We start from the raw sequence: 16,550 nt of genomic DNA, 5'->3' as shown, positions 1-16,550 counted from the left end.
ACAAAAACAGTGTTCAAGGAGAAAAAAATAGGGAAAATAAAAAAGAGAAAATGTTTTCAGATAAAGACTATCAGTTGCCCACAGTTGACAAAAATAAAGCATGAAGTTACTGACCTCAAGAGCACATCACACTGCAGGCAGGTTCAGCACAGTGAAAGAATCCCTCGGTCGTCGCCATAGACTGACATCTGGAAATAAAAAAACAGAGAAATCTATGAAGGTGTGCAGAGAAAGCAAAGTGTGTTCCCTGCAGGTTGAAACAGTCAGAATAAAGGATAAGTTTTCCCCCAGAAAAAGGAAAATAGGGGCTGGGAAGATTGCTCGGAGCAAAAACTGCTTGTGTGCAAGCCTCACGACCTGGATTTGGTATCTACAACCTTCTACACACCTGCCCCTGTGGTACATGGAAGCTCATACTCACAGACACGATACATAATTTTTATGGATTGGTTTATTTTTATTTTTCATGTATGAATGTTTTACCTGCCTGTGTGTCTGTGCACATTGTGTGTGCAGTGCTCACAGACACCAGAAGAGGGCGTCTTATCTCCTAGTACTGGGGTTATGATTATTAGCCACTCTGTGGGTGTGGAGACCCAATCTGGGTGGGTCCTCTGAAAGAACAGCGAGTGCTCTTAACTGTTGGGTCATCTCTCGAGTCCCAATAAATGATTTCAAGAAAGAACAGGGTAACCTTGTTTGTATTTTTTGACCACTTTGAAAGAATAAGATACTTAGAGGAGGAGCTGGGGAGATGGGTCAGTAAGAGCATTGGTGTTCTTCCAGAGAACTTAGGTTTACTTCCCAGCACCCACATCAGGTGACTCACAGCAACCATGACTCCAGTTCCAGAGACCAACGCCCCTTCTGGCCTCTGTGGGTGACACCTGCATGAACACACACGCACACACCCACGCACACACACACACACACACTTTTGTAAAGACAGGCACAAAAAGGCCAATGCTTATAAGTCAAATGGGTAACTTATATATACTTTTATGTCAAAAGCAAATTTAAGAAAATGTTAAAACACTCCCAGCCCTGAATGATAAAAACACAACGTCACGATTACTAGGAAAACACGATGAAATATAGCTCAGGTGGACACAGGTGGGTTGGCGGATGAAACAGGTGAGGGGTAGGTGGACAGGTGGGTTAAGAAACTTTGTAGGACTCAGTGTGTTTATATTAGGAGACTCCTAGGGTTGGGGCTAATCTCAGCGGCAGAGTGCTTTCCTGACGTGCATGAGCCCTGCATTTATTCTGTCACGACTAAAAACCAACCACCAAAATAATAAAAAAAGCACACAAATTTAGTTTTATTTAGTTTATATATGAGAAAGTAAATTAGTCCCCCAACTAAAGAAGGAAATAATAGAAATAATAACAGAATGAGTGATTTGAAAAACAGACTTGAAATTAAGTTTAAATTTTTAAAATTTAAATTTAAAATTTTTTAAATATGGTTTAAAAATAAGTAAGTCAAATGTTTGTGCTTTGAATCAGTGTTAAAATATTAGTTGTCATTTTGATGGAATTAACAAAAATAGTTCTGATCAGTTATTTCTTATCAGAAATATTAATTGAATGCCAAAATTCTATTAATGAATTTTGTTCTTTGGCAAGCTCATACATGACTTGATTTTTCCCAAGATTTGTGACTTCTAGCCTTGTTTTTCTGTTTATCCAGGGCCATCCATGTGGCCATTGGACTGAGACTATCCATTGGAGTCACCACTGGGCTCACAGCTGGAGCTAATATTCCCTCCCTGTCCTTGATCTATCCATAGCCTATGGTTCAGCTACGAAGGATGTGTACCAAGTCTTCTTCTGTCCTGGCACCCGGTTCCCAAATAACCACTTGGAGACTTTTTATTAATCATGAACATGTGATCTTAGCTTAGGCTTGTTTCTAACTAGCTCTTATAACTTAATCAATTTCTATTAATCTACATGCTGCCACACGTCAAATGCCTCATGGCTTTTACCTCTCCTCCTGTATGTTCTGTTTTCTCTCCCATCTCCTCTGGTGTCTCCCATGCCTAGATTCATCTCTTCTTTTACCTGCCCATAAGTCCTGCCTAGCATCTTCCTGCCTAGCTATTGGCCAGTCATCGCTCTGTTGAACCAATCACAATGACACATCTTCACACGAGTAAAGGAACATTCCGCAACAGGGATGGATGGACCCCTTTCTTTATCCAAGCCTGACAGTTGATTGCCCTGTTCTTACACAGATACAATGGATAAGCAGCATTTACCCGTGATTACAAATGGCTGTGTCTTCCCCACAGATGGCATTTCGTGGTTATCTTCCAGCTCTTGCAATCTTTCCATCTGAAGATGGACCTTCTTTTCCACCGCCAGCCCCAAATAACAACACGGAAACTTCTTAGTAATTATGAAAGTTTGGCCTTAGCTTAGGCTTGTCCCACTAGCTCTCATACCTTAAATTAGCCTGCTTCTATTAACTGATGTTTTACCATGTGTTTTTTTGCTTTTTTATTCTGTATGTCCTACTTCCTCCATGCCTCATTAGCATCTCCATCTTCCTTCTTCCCAGTGTCCTCTATGTCCCTGGAAGTCCCACCTAACCTCTTCCTGCCTAGCTATTGGCCATTCAGCTCTTTATTAAACCCATCAGAAGGCTCCTTGGCAAAGACACATCTTCACACTGTAAACAAATGTAATGTAACATCCATCCCCTCTTCTGTCCCCTAAGCATTAGAAGGGGTGGGTGTGCACATCTTGTTTTTCCCTGGGCATTTTTTCTCAACACCCTGTTGTAGCCCCCAGTCTCTGCATTCACCACCGTTCACTGGGACAAGAGGCCTCTTCCACTGAGACCGAGTAGTATTTATGTATGAAGATAAATATGCATTGAAAGACATTTTGGTGCTGTGTCAGTTTAGCTGTTGCTGGTATTCACTTATCCCCAGAACTTCAGGTCACAGCAGGCATGGGTTTGGGGCCAGAATTTTTACTGTAGCAGGTATGGATCTTCCCTGTGGAGCAGGCTTCAAATCTAACCATAACAATAGTGTTTTTATACAAGTGGGAGCATCTTGCTTGGAAGGTTGGTCCTGTAATTCACAATTTTGAAGCTTGGTGAGCCTCCTACTCCTCCAGCAGACACAAAGCACCTCCGGGACAAGGAAGAACCAGCGGAATGGGAGTTACAGCCTAAGAATCTAATGGCAAAGACACTTAAGGAAATGCTCAACATCCTTAGTCATCAGAAATGCAACTCAAAACAACTCTGAGATTCCACCTTACACCTGTAAGAATGGCCAAGATCAAAAACACTGATGACAACTTATGCTGGAGAGGTTGTGGGGTAAAAGGAACACTCCTTCATTGCTGGTGGGAATGCAAGCTGGTACAACCCCTTTGGATGTCAGTGTGGTGATTTCTCAGAAAATTAGGAAACAACCTTCCTCAAGATCCAGTAATACCACTTTTGGGTATATATCCAAAGAATGCTCAATCGTGCCACAAGGACATGTGTTCAACTATGTTCATTGCAGCTTCATTTGTCATAGCCAGAACCTGGAAACAACCTAAATGCCCCTCAACCGAAGAATGGATAAGGAAAATGTAGTACATTTACACAATGGAGTACTACACAGCAGAAAAAAATAATGACAGCTTAAAATTTGCAGGCAAATGGATGGATCTAGAAAACATCATATTGAGTGAGGTAACTCAGACCCAGAAAGACAATTATCATATGTACTCACTCATTAGTGGTTTTTAAACATAAAGCAAAGAAAACCAGCCTACAAATCACAATCCCAGAGACTCTAGACAACAATGAGGACCCTAAGAGACATACATAGATCTAATCTACATGGGAAATAGAAAAAGACAAAATCTCCTGAGTAAATTGGGAGCATGGGGACCTTGGGAGAGGGTTGAAGGGGAGAGGAGAGGCAGGGAGGGGAGCAGAGAAAAATGTAGAGTTCAATTATACACACACACACACACACACACACACACACCTAACAACTTTCTGCAAAGTATTGCAGAAGTACCATGGGATCTACATTTGGGGTGCAAGTTCTGATTTAGAAATCAAGAAGTCAGAAGGATTGTGATTTGGAGGACAACCTCAGTTGGACAGTGAGACCCTGTTTCACAAACCTGAGGCCAGAGGGCACTGATCTCACAATTCACCCTGGGTTTGATCTCCAGCACCACAGAAAGACAGAGAGGGTGTTCTGAAAGATTCTCACTAGGTTGTTGCATGCAAATTTCTCATACCTCATCCTTAACATCCTGCAGGCTACCCGCTAGTTCCTGATCCACTTAGTGTCACGTGTAAGAAAGTGGAAGTTTTCAAATTCCTCGCTCCAGATGAATAAAGTGCTTGTCGGTGTCTGTCTAGGAGAGGTGACCTCAGATTTCAGGTTCTCTCTGGAAGGAGGACTCAGAGCCTGTGAACAACAGAGCCTCTTCTAATCTTGCTGTGTGTCCGGACCCCCATGCCTTTCTGTACTGGAATTGACTTTATAGACGACAGGTTCTGTCTGGGTCTTTTGGGAGTTACTGTTTCATTTCCCTATCAGGTGCAGAAATTTCTCTTCCCCCTTTGTCTTCTCACCCAGGGAAAGCAGGTATTCCGGTTTCCCCGTCTTTGTAAATTTCAAAGTAACTAGGGTGTACAGCCAGGTCAGTGTTCTCAAACACAAACTCCTGTAGCCACGGAGCCTTCCTTCTTAGTGTTCGGGCAGATCAGAAGCGGTAGACCTGTTGAGTGTCTCAGGAGTTCGTTGGCCAGATAGAACCTCTGACCAACAACAGGTGGATGTACAGGCAACCTCTAAGCAGGTTCCTGACTGCAGCTTTAACTGATTGATAGATGCAAATCCACATGAAAATGCACCATAGCAAGCAAAACACAAAACTTTTCTGAATGTTGTCAAAGGAAATTTTTTTTAAAAAAAAATTCATGACTTTTCTGCGAGGTGATCATGCCATCAATTTGCTAAACTCATGTGTGGGAGGGAGCGGGCAGAAGGGCAAAACTGCTTCCCAGAGTACTCGAGGAGTTTCTTTTTCAAATAATGGAGAGATGGCTCAGCTGTTAAGAACATTCCGGCTCGAAGGAGGAAAAAAATAAAATAAAATAAAAAGAGAACATTCCCTGCTCTTGCAGGGGTTTGGAGTTTGATTCTCGGCACCTGTATTAGTTGGCTTACAACCCCATAACTCCAGCTCTAGGGGACCTGACACCTCTTGTCTCCCCTCTGAGGGCAGCTTACACACGTGACACATGTAAAATATATGCAAATCGTTTTTTGAAAGTATGTTAAAATAACATTGCCCAGTTAGATCTTTGAGTAGGAAATGTGTTTCAAAGAAACAAGTGTTACAATGTGTTTTTCTTCTGGACACAAGTATCCCTGTGGAGTTTAGCTAGAACTAATCAGAAAATCAAAACAAGCCACACTTTCTTAAGTCACCCTGAGTAGGCCGGTTAAATCACCCTTGGTAACTCACTAAAAGGATCTATTCTGTTCACGCTTTGCTTCATTCTGAATGTCGGTATTTTCTGAAAGCACACATTGCTCATCTTATGCTTTATTCAAAGAACCTTAGTTGTGTTTGTAATATGATAGACATTTATTTCAGGTCAGAATGAGACACTGGCCTTGGGAGTCCTCAGACTTAAACCATGGGAGAGAAATTTAAAGTCCGTCACTTCATTTCTACACTGACATTCCTTGCACGGCACAATTCTATACTAATTCTACTCTAAGGAAGTGCTCCCACCCAACCCTGGGCTCAGCCAGTTCCTAAGCCTGCTTCCAGTTTACACACTAAGTCATCTTAAGCCCTGTAGAAGAGAAACTTTTCAAATGGCCTTTACACTCCACACTGCAGTGCTCAAACTGTAACATCCCAGCCTTGAAGCTAATAACCACAGCTCCACTTATGTCAAGGCGCGTCTGCCTGGAGCTTCTCACAACCCCACAAGAGGCTGTGACAAAGCACGCTCAAGCGCGCATGGTCTAGGTCTGTGACCAGATTTTACACAGTCCACCTCTGACCTGGCTTTGTATTTTCCAAAGCAGTATATACCAATGGAGCATATGGCCTGCCTGACCAGCCATGGCATTTGCTCTCCATCTCTGCCTTTATAGAAAACAGTGTCTGTTCCCTGAGTTTAAGGTAAATGGACAACTTATTTGCAATATTTTTCAAAATGTTATTACTTGCTACAAAGAGAAAGCTCTCTCAGAATTCAAAAGTTGACTTATTTATTGTTTATTTATTGCTTTGGAGAACTGAACCACTGACTGAGTAACATTTCAACTCCAAAGACTTGCTTTGGGTAAGACTATATATAGTTATTTTCGAGACAGGGTTTCTCTGTGTATCTTTGGCTGCCCTGGAACTCACTTTGTAGACCAGGCTGTCCTCGAACTCACAGAGATCCACCTGCCTCTGCCTCCCAAGTGCTGGGATTAAAGACGTGAACCACCACGGCTGACTGGGTAAGAATATTTTATAGAAAATGTCAGTAGTGAAAGACCCTTAGCTTTGACATTGAAAGAGAAGGGAAGCTCACTAGCTCGGTTGTCAGCTGATCAACTCTGACTGGTAACTGCCTGCGCAGAATATGCCTTTGCGTGGTTGATGTTCGTAAGCATCAAACACGTAAGCATTTCGCTAGGGATACTGATTTCTTCTGGGAGGAGGTTATAAGTAGCATCGTGCACACAGGTTTGGACAGTTTTTCTTTTCCAGTGCAATATAATAGTCTATTTACTGTTTTGAGTAGCTTAATCATACTGGCCTTGAACTTGCATTGATCTGTGTATCAACATACTTTTCCACTGCTGTGGTAAAACACTGACCAAAATCAACTTGGAGAGAGAGGGGCTTAAGGACAGTTTATAGGTGGTAGTCCAGTATTGAGGGAATCAGAAACTGAAGCAGAAGCCGTGAGGAGTGCTCCCTGTTGGCTTGCTACCCCTGACTTGACCAGCTGCCTTGCTATAGAACCCAGGGCTGATACCACTTACAGGTTGGAGCCCTCCCACATCAATTATTAATCAGGAAATCTCCCAAAGACATGCCACAGTTCAGTCTAATGGAGACAATCTCTCCATTGAAGCGCCCCCTTCCCAGGAGACTCTAGTTTCTGTCAAGTTGACAAAAACCAACACAGTCCTCCTGCTTCTGCCTCTCAGGTGCTGGGATTGCAGGCACGTGCCCCCACACCTAGTTTATGTGGTGCTGGGAATTGAACCCGGTGCTTTGTGCACGCTAAGCAAACACGCTACTCACTGAGCTACATCCCCACCCCTGCTCTCTACGCTTCCCCAACATTTCCTTTTCCTGTGCACTCATTACTATATTTGTGTTTTATCTAGTCGTGCCTGAATGTGTCTCATTTCATTTGGTGCAATTATAAGAAAATACCAGAATCTGGGGAATTCATAATGAGCAGAAATTCCCTGACTCACAGTATGGAGTGTGAAGTCTATCCAGGCACTGCTATCTGGGAAGGATCTCTTTGCTGTGCCGTGCTGCGAGGCGGGGTAGGAGAGCAATGAGGACAGGAGAGAGAACCCGTACAAATGATCATAGGCTCGCTTCAGACATCATGGTATCCTCTTGCTTATGAGAAGGAACCGTATGACAGAAACCCTCTTAAATTTTGACCAATGCCGTGACAGCAATTGAATTTCAACACAAGCCCAGACAGGCAAACCTTCAGGCCACAGTCAAGCATGAGGAAGCTGTGTGGAAGGTCTGTGTGAATGGCGGGATCAGTCCACTAGAGGCCTTCACAGTCCATGCTCGGTCACAAGCAGCCTACTCTTATATGACCTGCAATGTGATGTCATTGCTAGAGGGGTTTGACTCCTTGCATTGCGTTGCCTTCCAAAGTTGTTCCTGAGTCACCTTTATCCTCACACAACTCGAAAGGGTGAGTGGGGGGAGGGGAGAAAGAGAATGCCGGTGAGATACTTTCATACATGGCTCTATGTTATCAGTGGGATGGGATTAGGCCTTGGGCTTCTTCTCAAATATTCTTCAATGAATATCCTCAGGCTTCTGTCCATCTGTGCCCCCTTTGTTGTAGGAACGATACACTGCACGTTTCTGAAGTCTGTGAGCAGAGCTCAGAGCATTTAACTGGAAGGACCAAATGCCACATACTGTCTTTTATATTTTAACTCTTAGGAGTATGCAGAGCTGGTCGGATGGCTCAGTGGGTAAAGGTGCTTGCTACCAAGCCTCATGCTTTAGCTTCAATCTCTGGAATCCACATGGTGGATTGTCCTCTGAGCCCCTTCATGTGCAGTGACGGGTATACACCCCACCCCACACATAAATCAATAAACTTAGTAAAAGCGTGTGAAGTTCACAATAGTGTCTACGTCCTTGATGGTTTTAATAGAATATTTCTTTTAAAGCCAAAAATCATTGAAAAAATTTGTCCTGAGTCTGCCCTGTGGATCCTTCCCTTCCCTTCCCCTTTAACACTAAATGCACCCCCTTCTTCTTCGTGAGAAACACTGTCCGTGTCACTAGGCGAAGTTCAGATGATTTCAGAGGGACTCTCCACCCCACCCCACCTCACCCCACCCACCCACATAGCTGTGATGTAAAGATAAAGAACATTGCTTTTTCCTCCCTTATAATAAATACTCCAGACATGATCACATGGCATCTAACGCTTGTCTTGCTTATGTCTTGATGTTCCGCTTTGCTGACATAGCCCTAGCTTGCCAAATTGAAGGTAGTTACTACTAAGTCTGTATCATGTAAGAAATAGGGACGAGGGTTTAAGAAAGGGGAGTTTCTTTGCTTTGCATTGCAGCGGAGCCCATCCTTTCCATGTACATGATGTTAACCCTGAGTCGTCATGTGCCCTTACCCACCCACAAGGAACACCAACCTCCCCATGTTAGAGAAAGGAGAGGGTGGACCCTAGGAACTGATCCGCATAGTGAAAGCCAACAGCTTCAACAACTCCTGGGGAGCACAGATTTAGCTTCCAAGAAATCCGTCTTCAGGGGACATACCAAGCCTATAATTCATAGCTGAGTCCGTCTGGCTCTGCTGATGACGCCTCTTAGACCCCAGAGATGCAGCTCGGCTCTTGAACTGTGTTCTCAGAGTGGTCTAACCACCCGAAAAACATGGAGTGCGGGTTGGCCCTCATTGTCTGCCTGACAGTTTCAGACGTGTGTAGTGTACTGTGTGTGATATGCTCACACCACTACCTGCTTGTGTCCCCCTTCTTTTGCCTGTGAACCCCTTCTACCTGTTCCCCTATTGGCCTCACCACTAGAGAAAATGACAGACTTGCCTTCAGCTCCTTGGAAAGGAATGGGTCCTCCATCCATGATGACAGGAAAAGGCATAGCCTTATGCAGGTATCCATAGCTGCTGTGTGTGTGGTTGCAGTGACAATGTCATATGCGGATGGCAGCATTTCATGACCCTGGCTCATCTCCACTTTTTAAATTCTTTCTGTTGTCACATCGTCTGTCATTTTTCTTAGGCCTTGAGGGGCAGTTCTGTAGATGTCCTATTAGGAACCCTTGTCAGTCTCTGATTCACAGCACTTTGACCAGACAATCTGCCTTAGCTGTCTCCCTCTGTAAAAGGGGGCACATGAATTTCTCTTTATGGGGATAAACATAAAATATGTAGTAGGCAGTCTAACAGCCTGTCCTTTTAGGGAAATGGCGGTAATGTGTTCTCTACACATGGACCCTCATTCCTAAGGAGCTCTTCAGTTGATATTATTGTTGGTTTGGGCTACGGAAGCTTCTTGGAAACTTTGGGCCTTGCATGTTGCAGAGGTACCCCATGCTGAGTAAGCACCAGGAGACACAGAAACTAGAGAACCCAATTGCTCTTTTGCTGCCTCTGGATAGGGGCAAACTGATGTTCATGGGGGTTTGACTGGCACATAGGGATTAAAGATGGATAATTTGAAGACTCTTGACTCAACTTGAGGCAGAGGGAAATTCCACAATGTCAATATTTGAAAGAAGACCCCACCAGTTGACGGTTCTTACAGGTACTTTCCATGAGCAGCTGGTAAAGGGTCATAAACAATAAGTTTTGTTCTTTAAAAAGATAATATGTTGGGATGCCCTGAGCGGCCTGCGAGCCAGGCAGAGGCTGCCGCCAGAGCAGTACAGGGTCCCCGGGCAAGCAGCAGAGTCAGGCGGCTGGATGCGGTGGACGGCAGAGTAAATGGACATAAGACTATACATAAAGCTAAACATTTATTATTTAGAGGAGAGGGAGATATTTATTACTTAAAGAAGAGGAAATCAGAAAGACATAAAGAGAAACATAGGGAGAGACAGAGACATGATGGAGGAGGGTTATCTGTCTATTGTGTTATTTTCATTGGTCAATAAAGAGACTGCCTTGGCCCACTGATAGGACAGAAAATTAGGTAGGCGGAGAAAACAGAACAGAATGCTGGGAAGAGGGCAATGAGGCTGAAGCCATGGAGCCAGCCACCAGGTCAGACATGCTAAATCTTTTCCGGTAAGCCACTACCTCATGGTGCTACCACGAGATTATTAGAAATGGGTTAATATCAAGATATGAGAGTTAGTCAGTAACTAACTCTCTAGAGATAATGGGCCAGACAGTGCTTAAATGAATACAATTTGTGTGTTGTTATTTCTGGGACTAAGCTAGCCATGCAGGAGCCGGGTGAGGCGAAAAGCAGGCCTGCCCGCAGCTCCTCACAACAGAGACACGTGTGTACACACCAAGAGATGGGGAGAGAGAGAGAGAGAGAGAGAGAGAGAGAGAGAGAGAGATTAAGATGGCGACCAGGAGGTCAGAAGTGGCTGGGGAGTGGGCGTGGTTAGTCCTTAAAGGCACCACAAAGGAATAACAGTAAGTGTACCAGAAGATTCTAAGATAGAGACTTCGCCTTCTCCAGTCAACATTGGTAACTGTTACATGTAAAGACACTTGTTACATTTATTGGCAACACTTTTTTTTTCCTAGTGGCACATAATTTGAAGAGGTTGAAAACTACCCATTAAAGCTCTACTGCAAGCCTAGCTCTTCCTGGATAAGGCTTACATTGTAACCACTATACAGAACAGAGCCGTGTTGAGCAAAATGGAGTAGAGATGACTTACGTTTGTTTTTATTTCTTTAGATGAACGTGGCTGCTTGTGACTAAACTTAGAATTCTGGAACCGCAGATGCTCAGTGAAGTGACATATACATATAAGGTAATAACACGAGTATATTCCTTATCAGTTTCACTGTTGGCATAGATTGTTCTAAATGAAGGGCTTCTTACAAGGCTTCATGTATAAAGCAACTGTACTTGGTTCAGAGAGAGCAGAATTTGCACACATTGCCTTTGAGTTCTGCATTAAATGCATCCCTGTGGTGGTTGGTACCCTAAAGCCGTCACGTCTTTTAAGGTGTATCTTCAGTAATCAGCGGCCATTGTGGCTTGGAGGGTGCTTACATGATCACAGTTTGCTTTTTCAAAATTTGCTGATGGGTTTCCATTTTAATATCAGAGAAGAAAATTAGACCCAAATGGAGCAATGCCTAATAATGTATATTGTAATATTGTAAGTCATTATTAGCTTTTTGGGTTTTGGTGGTGGTAAGTTGTTCTTTTGAGTTATACATATTCCAGTCCGGCCTCAAACACAGTGTGTAGCTAAGGATGACCTTGAATTTATGATCTTCCTACCTCCACCTTCCAACAATCTGGGATTATAGGTTTGGGCGAACCACACCCAGTTTAGGAAGTGCTGGTCTGGATCCCAGAGTTTCCTACATGCTAGGCAAGCACTCTACTAGCTGAAACACGCCCTCAAGAATATTTTATAAGTCAGAATATTTTATAAATCAAAACAAAAATATTTTGGGGGAGGCAATAAGGTATGTCAGTGGTGCCGAGGAGCAAGTGTGTCTTTAGGGCCAGCCCCTCAGAATGCTGTGTATACCCGATGCTGTCTGTACATTTCCTCAGCTAGATTTCTTTAACTGAAATATACCATGCTTCCAAAAAAAAAAAAAAAAAACCCACATCCAGACAGAACTGTAATAGACACCTTATATGAGGAGAGCATGAAGCCTGAGAACAGAGGTTTTCCTTGATGGCCTTGGCTGCCCTCTTGCTTGGCTTAACCAGCATCTCTGGTAAGGGACTTGTTTTGAGTCTCAGGATTCGTTTGCTCTGAGGTTTTATGTTTCCGCCAGACCTCTTCCTGTTGACATTTTCTCTGAATTGGAGTCGCTGGTGTGGCATCATAAGCAAGATTAAGTACAGTATCTGAGGCCACTATACGGCTCTGATATATTAATTAATCTATTTGGGTGTGTTTGCTTAGAAACCTGGAAGGGAGCCTGTTTTAAAATACATTTTGTTTTTAGAATGTCATCTGAAAAGGACCAGTGAATTCTTTGCTTGTGAAGGTTTTCAAATAGTCTTTCTGCTTTTTTTCAATGTGTCAATCTCTGTGGCATTTAGGAGCGACAAGGGTTGCAGGGTCACCATGACTTAAAAACATAGATCCATGTCCTTATTCTAAGAAAGATTCTTCCAAGTGCCATGTAATTTAACATTGAGCTCATCCATGGGCAACACTGAGGAAATCTTCATTTTTTTTCCCTAAAATGAAGCAATTGATTTGAAAACTAAACCTGTGTGCCATTACTTCTTGTGTTACATGCTATGACAAATATTTCATATAAATATGCGTATGGGCTGTCTGCTCACAGAAGAATGAACTTGCTGAGTGGAGCAGAGTCTGCCTTTATGTTCTGTGATGTTATTAAGCACCTAAGAGGCTAGAGAGCTAGAAGATTGAGAAACCAGTGAGAGAGGAAACAAAGTATCTCTGATCTTGTCAGCTCCTAGGAAATGCGAGGGAGTTACTCATCCATCTTAGTAGACAGTACCCAACGAGCTAATAAGAGGACCATGAGGGGTGAATAGGATTAAATTATGCTCTGTGCTTATATGAAAATGTCACAGTGAAACTCATTTGGTACAACTAATAAATGTTCATTTATCGAGAAGAAAGAACAGCCTTACTTGATGAATTCCTGGCAGAGATCAGGAAGAACAGTGTTGCCTGTAGAGTATAAGGTTCACGGTAGCGTAAACAGGCTCCCCAGGTGACATTCAGGACCCTACTTACCTGTCACATCCAGGAAAAATAGTTAACTCTCTAAAATCTCCATTTCTTCCAAACACATAGGCTCGTAGGACCTCGAGCCTTGGGATAGTGAGGAGTTAAATATGCAGCTCACATGAAATGCCTGCTCCTTCTTGGTGCACTTGAAGCTGTAGTTTGTGTCCCAGAGTTCTCCATTATGCATAGAGGGAGCTTTGTTAGGATCAGTATTGTTAGTTTCCATTTATCAAGCAAACAGAGATCACAGTACTACAGCTTTTATGTTCAGAACGTTATCCATATTCAGAAGATATTTGAGAAGGCCAAACCATGGGTGCACACATATAGTTCTGTCATAAAACCATTACTGCCCAGACAACTAGCAGGGAGTACCCGAGTGAGCACTTAGTCTCTGCCCTTTCCGTCACAGTGTGGGAGGACAGGTAGATGCGAATATAAAAAACCTAAACACTGAAGGAGACACCAGAGCAGGTAGGAAAGTCTTGGTCTTGGATTGTATGTGAAAACACTTAACCATGGACTTTCAAAGTAGGGTTATGGCCCAAGCTCCCTTCAGTATTTAGGCAGCATGCTTTTCTCCAAGGCCAAGTGCACGGGAGAATCTGTCAATCCTGATGTAGTGTGAAGGAAATTATGAGCTAAAGGCAGGATATTAAAATACAAGGACTGGCCAGGCATAGTGGCATTTACCTTTAATCCCAGCACTCGGAAGGCTGAGGTAAAGGGTCTTTATGAGTTCAAGGCCAGCCTGGTCTACATAGCAAGTTCCAGGCCAGCCAGAGCTACACAGTGAGACCCTGTCTCAAAATAAATAAATGAATAAAAGACAGGGGCTAAGGCTGTAACGCTGAGGTATAGCATGTGTTTAGCATGTTCAAGGACTTATTCAGTTCCCAGCTGGAACCATTGAACCCATCAATCAATCAATCACGAGCACTAAAGCAAGAAAACTACCTTTGTGAGGGCAGCCGTAGCTCTGTCTACAGACCTTATCAGATGTGTTTCTTTACTTTTTAAGATGTTTCTAGGAAAATAGGTCCCAACCTAGGACAGCATAAAAATATCTCGTGCCTGGGTCCCACGCCTGGGACTCTACTCTTGACTCATTCGGGAACTGGTGTCTTAAAGGCTTTCGAACAGCCCTGCTGTGTGGCCAAAGTTGAGGCATCCCCACACCTGTTTGGGTTTTATTTCCCCCAGGATTTTGCAGTAAATCCTTCAATGCTAGCTCAGCTGGGGTTCTAGCAATAGTTTCTCCACCGGACAGTCCCCAGCACAGACTTACACAGATGTACTCAATCATAAACACTGTTCGTGTTTCAGAAGTAGCTCCCAAAGGATCCTGAACTCCCTAGTAGGGCACCGGGGGCCTTTTTTTTATACAGCTCCCATTTTTTTGTCTTGTCATGGGATAACCAACCCATAGGGTTGTTGTGGATTCCTTTTTATTGTTTGTCTTGAGAAAGTGTTTCATTATGTAGCCCTGGCTTGCCTGGCTCAAACTCAAAACGCATTTGTACTTGGTCCTGGAATGTACCCTTGTCTGCTCTCAACCTCCTGAGTGCTGGGATTAAAGGCAGGACTACCATGCCTGGCACCTTTTCCTAGTGGCTGCCGTTCTAACCGGGGCAGGGTGTAGTATTGAACTGCAATTCTGATGCCTGAGTAACTGAGAATTTTTCATAGGTTTATTGTTCGTTCTGTCTTCATTCATTTCATTAGTCCATTTATTGGTCTGGTTATTTGATTTCTTGTTTAGCTTTTTTGTGTTTTTTGTATATTCTAGATACTAATCTGTCAGTTGTATAAGCAAAGATTTTCTCTCATCCTATAGACTTCTTCAGTTGACTGTTTCTTTTAGTTTGATGAGGTTCCATTTACTTGGAGTCCTGTTGAGAGGCCCTTACCTATGCCTGTAACTTGAAATGTTTTTCTGACTTTTTCCTCTAACAGTCTTTGAGTTTTATTCTAGAATTTGTCATGCATGCTGTTTAATCACCAGTCCTTCCTAAATTTCTCCTTTGACAGATGGGATCCTGGTGCCATGCATTGCTCTGAAGCTTTGTATTTGTACGCGCTGGAATGTACGTGTGTGCGCACTACTAGGCCTTTGATGCGTCTGTTAGCCATCCGTATCCCCTTGTTTGCTCTGTCTTCCATGGCATTTCTATACACTTTCTATTTCTAATTCTTGAATTGTTTGATCAGCATGTGACACAGGTAGATGCTGTTCTAAATGGTTGGGGCAAAAATAACTTCCAAATTAAGCATTAAAAAAAAATCCCTGATTTAGTGGGATTTCAAGTTAGAGAAGACAGAAAAGGAAATACACATATTCACATATATATAGGACACACATGCATTCAGCTTTGATAATTGTTGTGGAAGAGGCGAGGAAGTGTGGGCTGTGAGGTTTAGTGTTAAATCAGCTGTGCAGTGTTGTTGTCCAAACAAGAGCTAGTGATGGCAGACACCACCACGGTGGTGACAGAGACCCTAAGTGACAGTGGTTGAGATCTGAGTCAAAGTCAGCTTGCCCTGAAGAAGGTGAGAGGCAGAACATTACAGACTCCAGAAAGAGAGGAATTCTGGCCAGAGGTGTGTCGGGTACGGAGGTCCCCAGGCAGGGACGTATGGAATGTTTGGGGATGTCTAGAAAGGCCGGTGTGGCTAGAGCAGATAAAATGAACGGGACAGCGCTCGCTTGCAGAAGACAGGAGTGTAGGACTTTGTGCAGCTTTGGACCTTTTTCCTGAGTGAGATGGAGAGTTGTCAGAGGGTTGGCTCACAGAAAAAACCCAGTATTTTAAGAGTGTGGTGGTTTGAAAGAAAACGGTCCCTAAAGGGAGTGGCACTATTAGGTGTGGCCTGCTGAGGTGGATGTGATCTTGTTGGAAGAAGTATGTCGCTGGGTAGGCAGGCTTTGAGGTCTCATAAATGCCCAAGCCACACCCAATGAGACAGACCACTTCCTGTTGCCTGCAAGATGTAGGACTCTCAGCTACCTCTCCAGCACCATGTCTGCCTGCCCACTGCCATGTCCCACCATGATGATAATGGACTGAACCTCTAAAATGTAAGCTGCTTGCTCAGTTAAATGTTTCCCTCGTAAGAGTTGCCTTGGTCACGGTGTCTCTTCACAACAATAGAAACCCTGACTCAGAGAGCTTCCTGCTGGGTGCTCAGGGGAGAGCAATCTATGGTAGAATCAGGGAAATCAATTAAGGGGCTCCTGCGGTCATCATGAGTGCATGAAGGTAATAGTGGAGATTGGTCAAAAATAGAGACTCGGGGTGTACACCAGTGGTTTAGGGCTTCTATGGAATTTATGGAGGCCTGGGATCCATTCCCAAAGGTGGAGATGGGGAAGGTAGT

The 16,550-nt window shown here is 43.5% G+C and overlaps 1 protein-coding gene across 1 annotated transcript in view; it reads left to right on the top strand.

The window, feature by feature from the left end:
• Lrrc8c (leucine rich repeat containing 8 VRAC subunit C) overlaps positions 1 to 16,550 on the top strand; it is an 82,614-nt gene that overhangs the window by 13,227 nt on the left and 52,837 nt on the right. The window contains exon 2 of the mRNA XM_048447132.3: positions 11,168 to 11,243. The gene's annotated coding sequence lies outside the window, so the exon portion shown is untranslated. The remainder of the gene's footprint in view (positions 1 to 11,167; positions 11,244 to 16,550) is intronic.

Source organism: Myodes glareolus, chromosome 8 (assembly GCF_982192425.1).
Source record: "Myodes glareolus chromosome 8, mMyoGla1.1, whole genome shotgun sequence".
NCBI classification, from domain to species: Eukaryota; Metazoa; Chordata; class Mammalia; order Rodentia; family Cricetidae; genus Myodes; species Myodes glareolus.
Note: the sequence above shows the minus strand (reverse complement) of the source record. Positions and strands in the feature narration are given on the sequence as shown.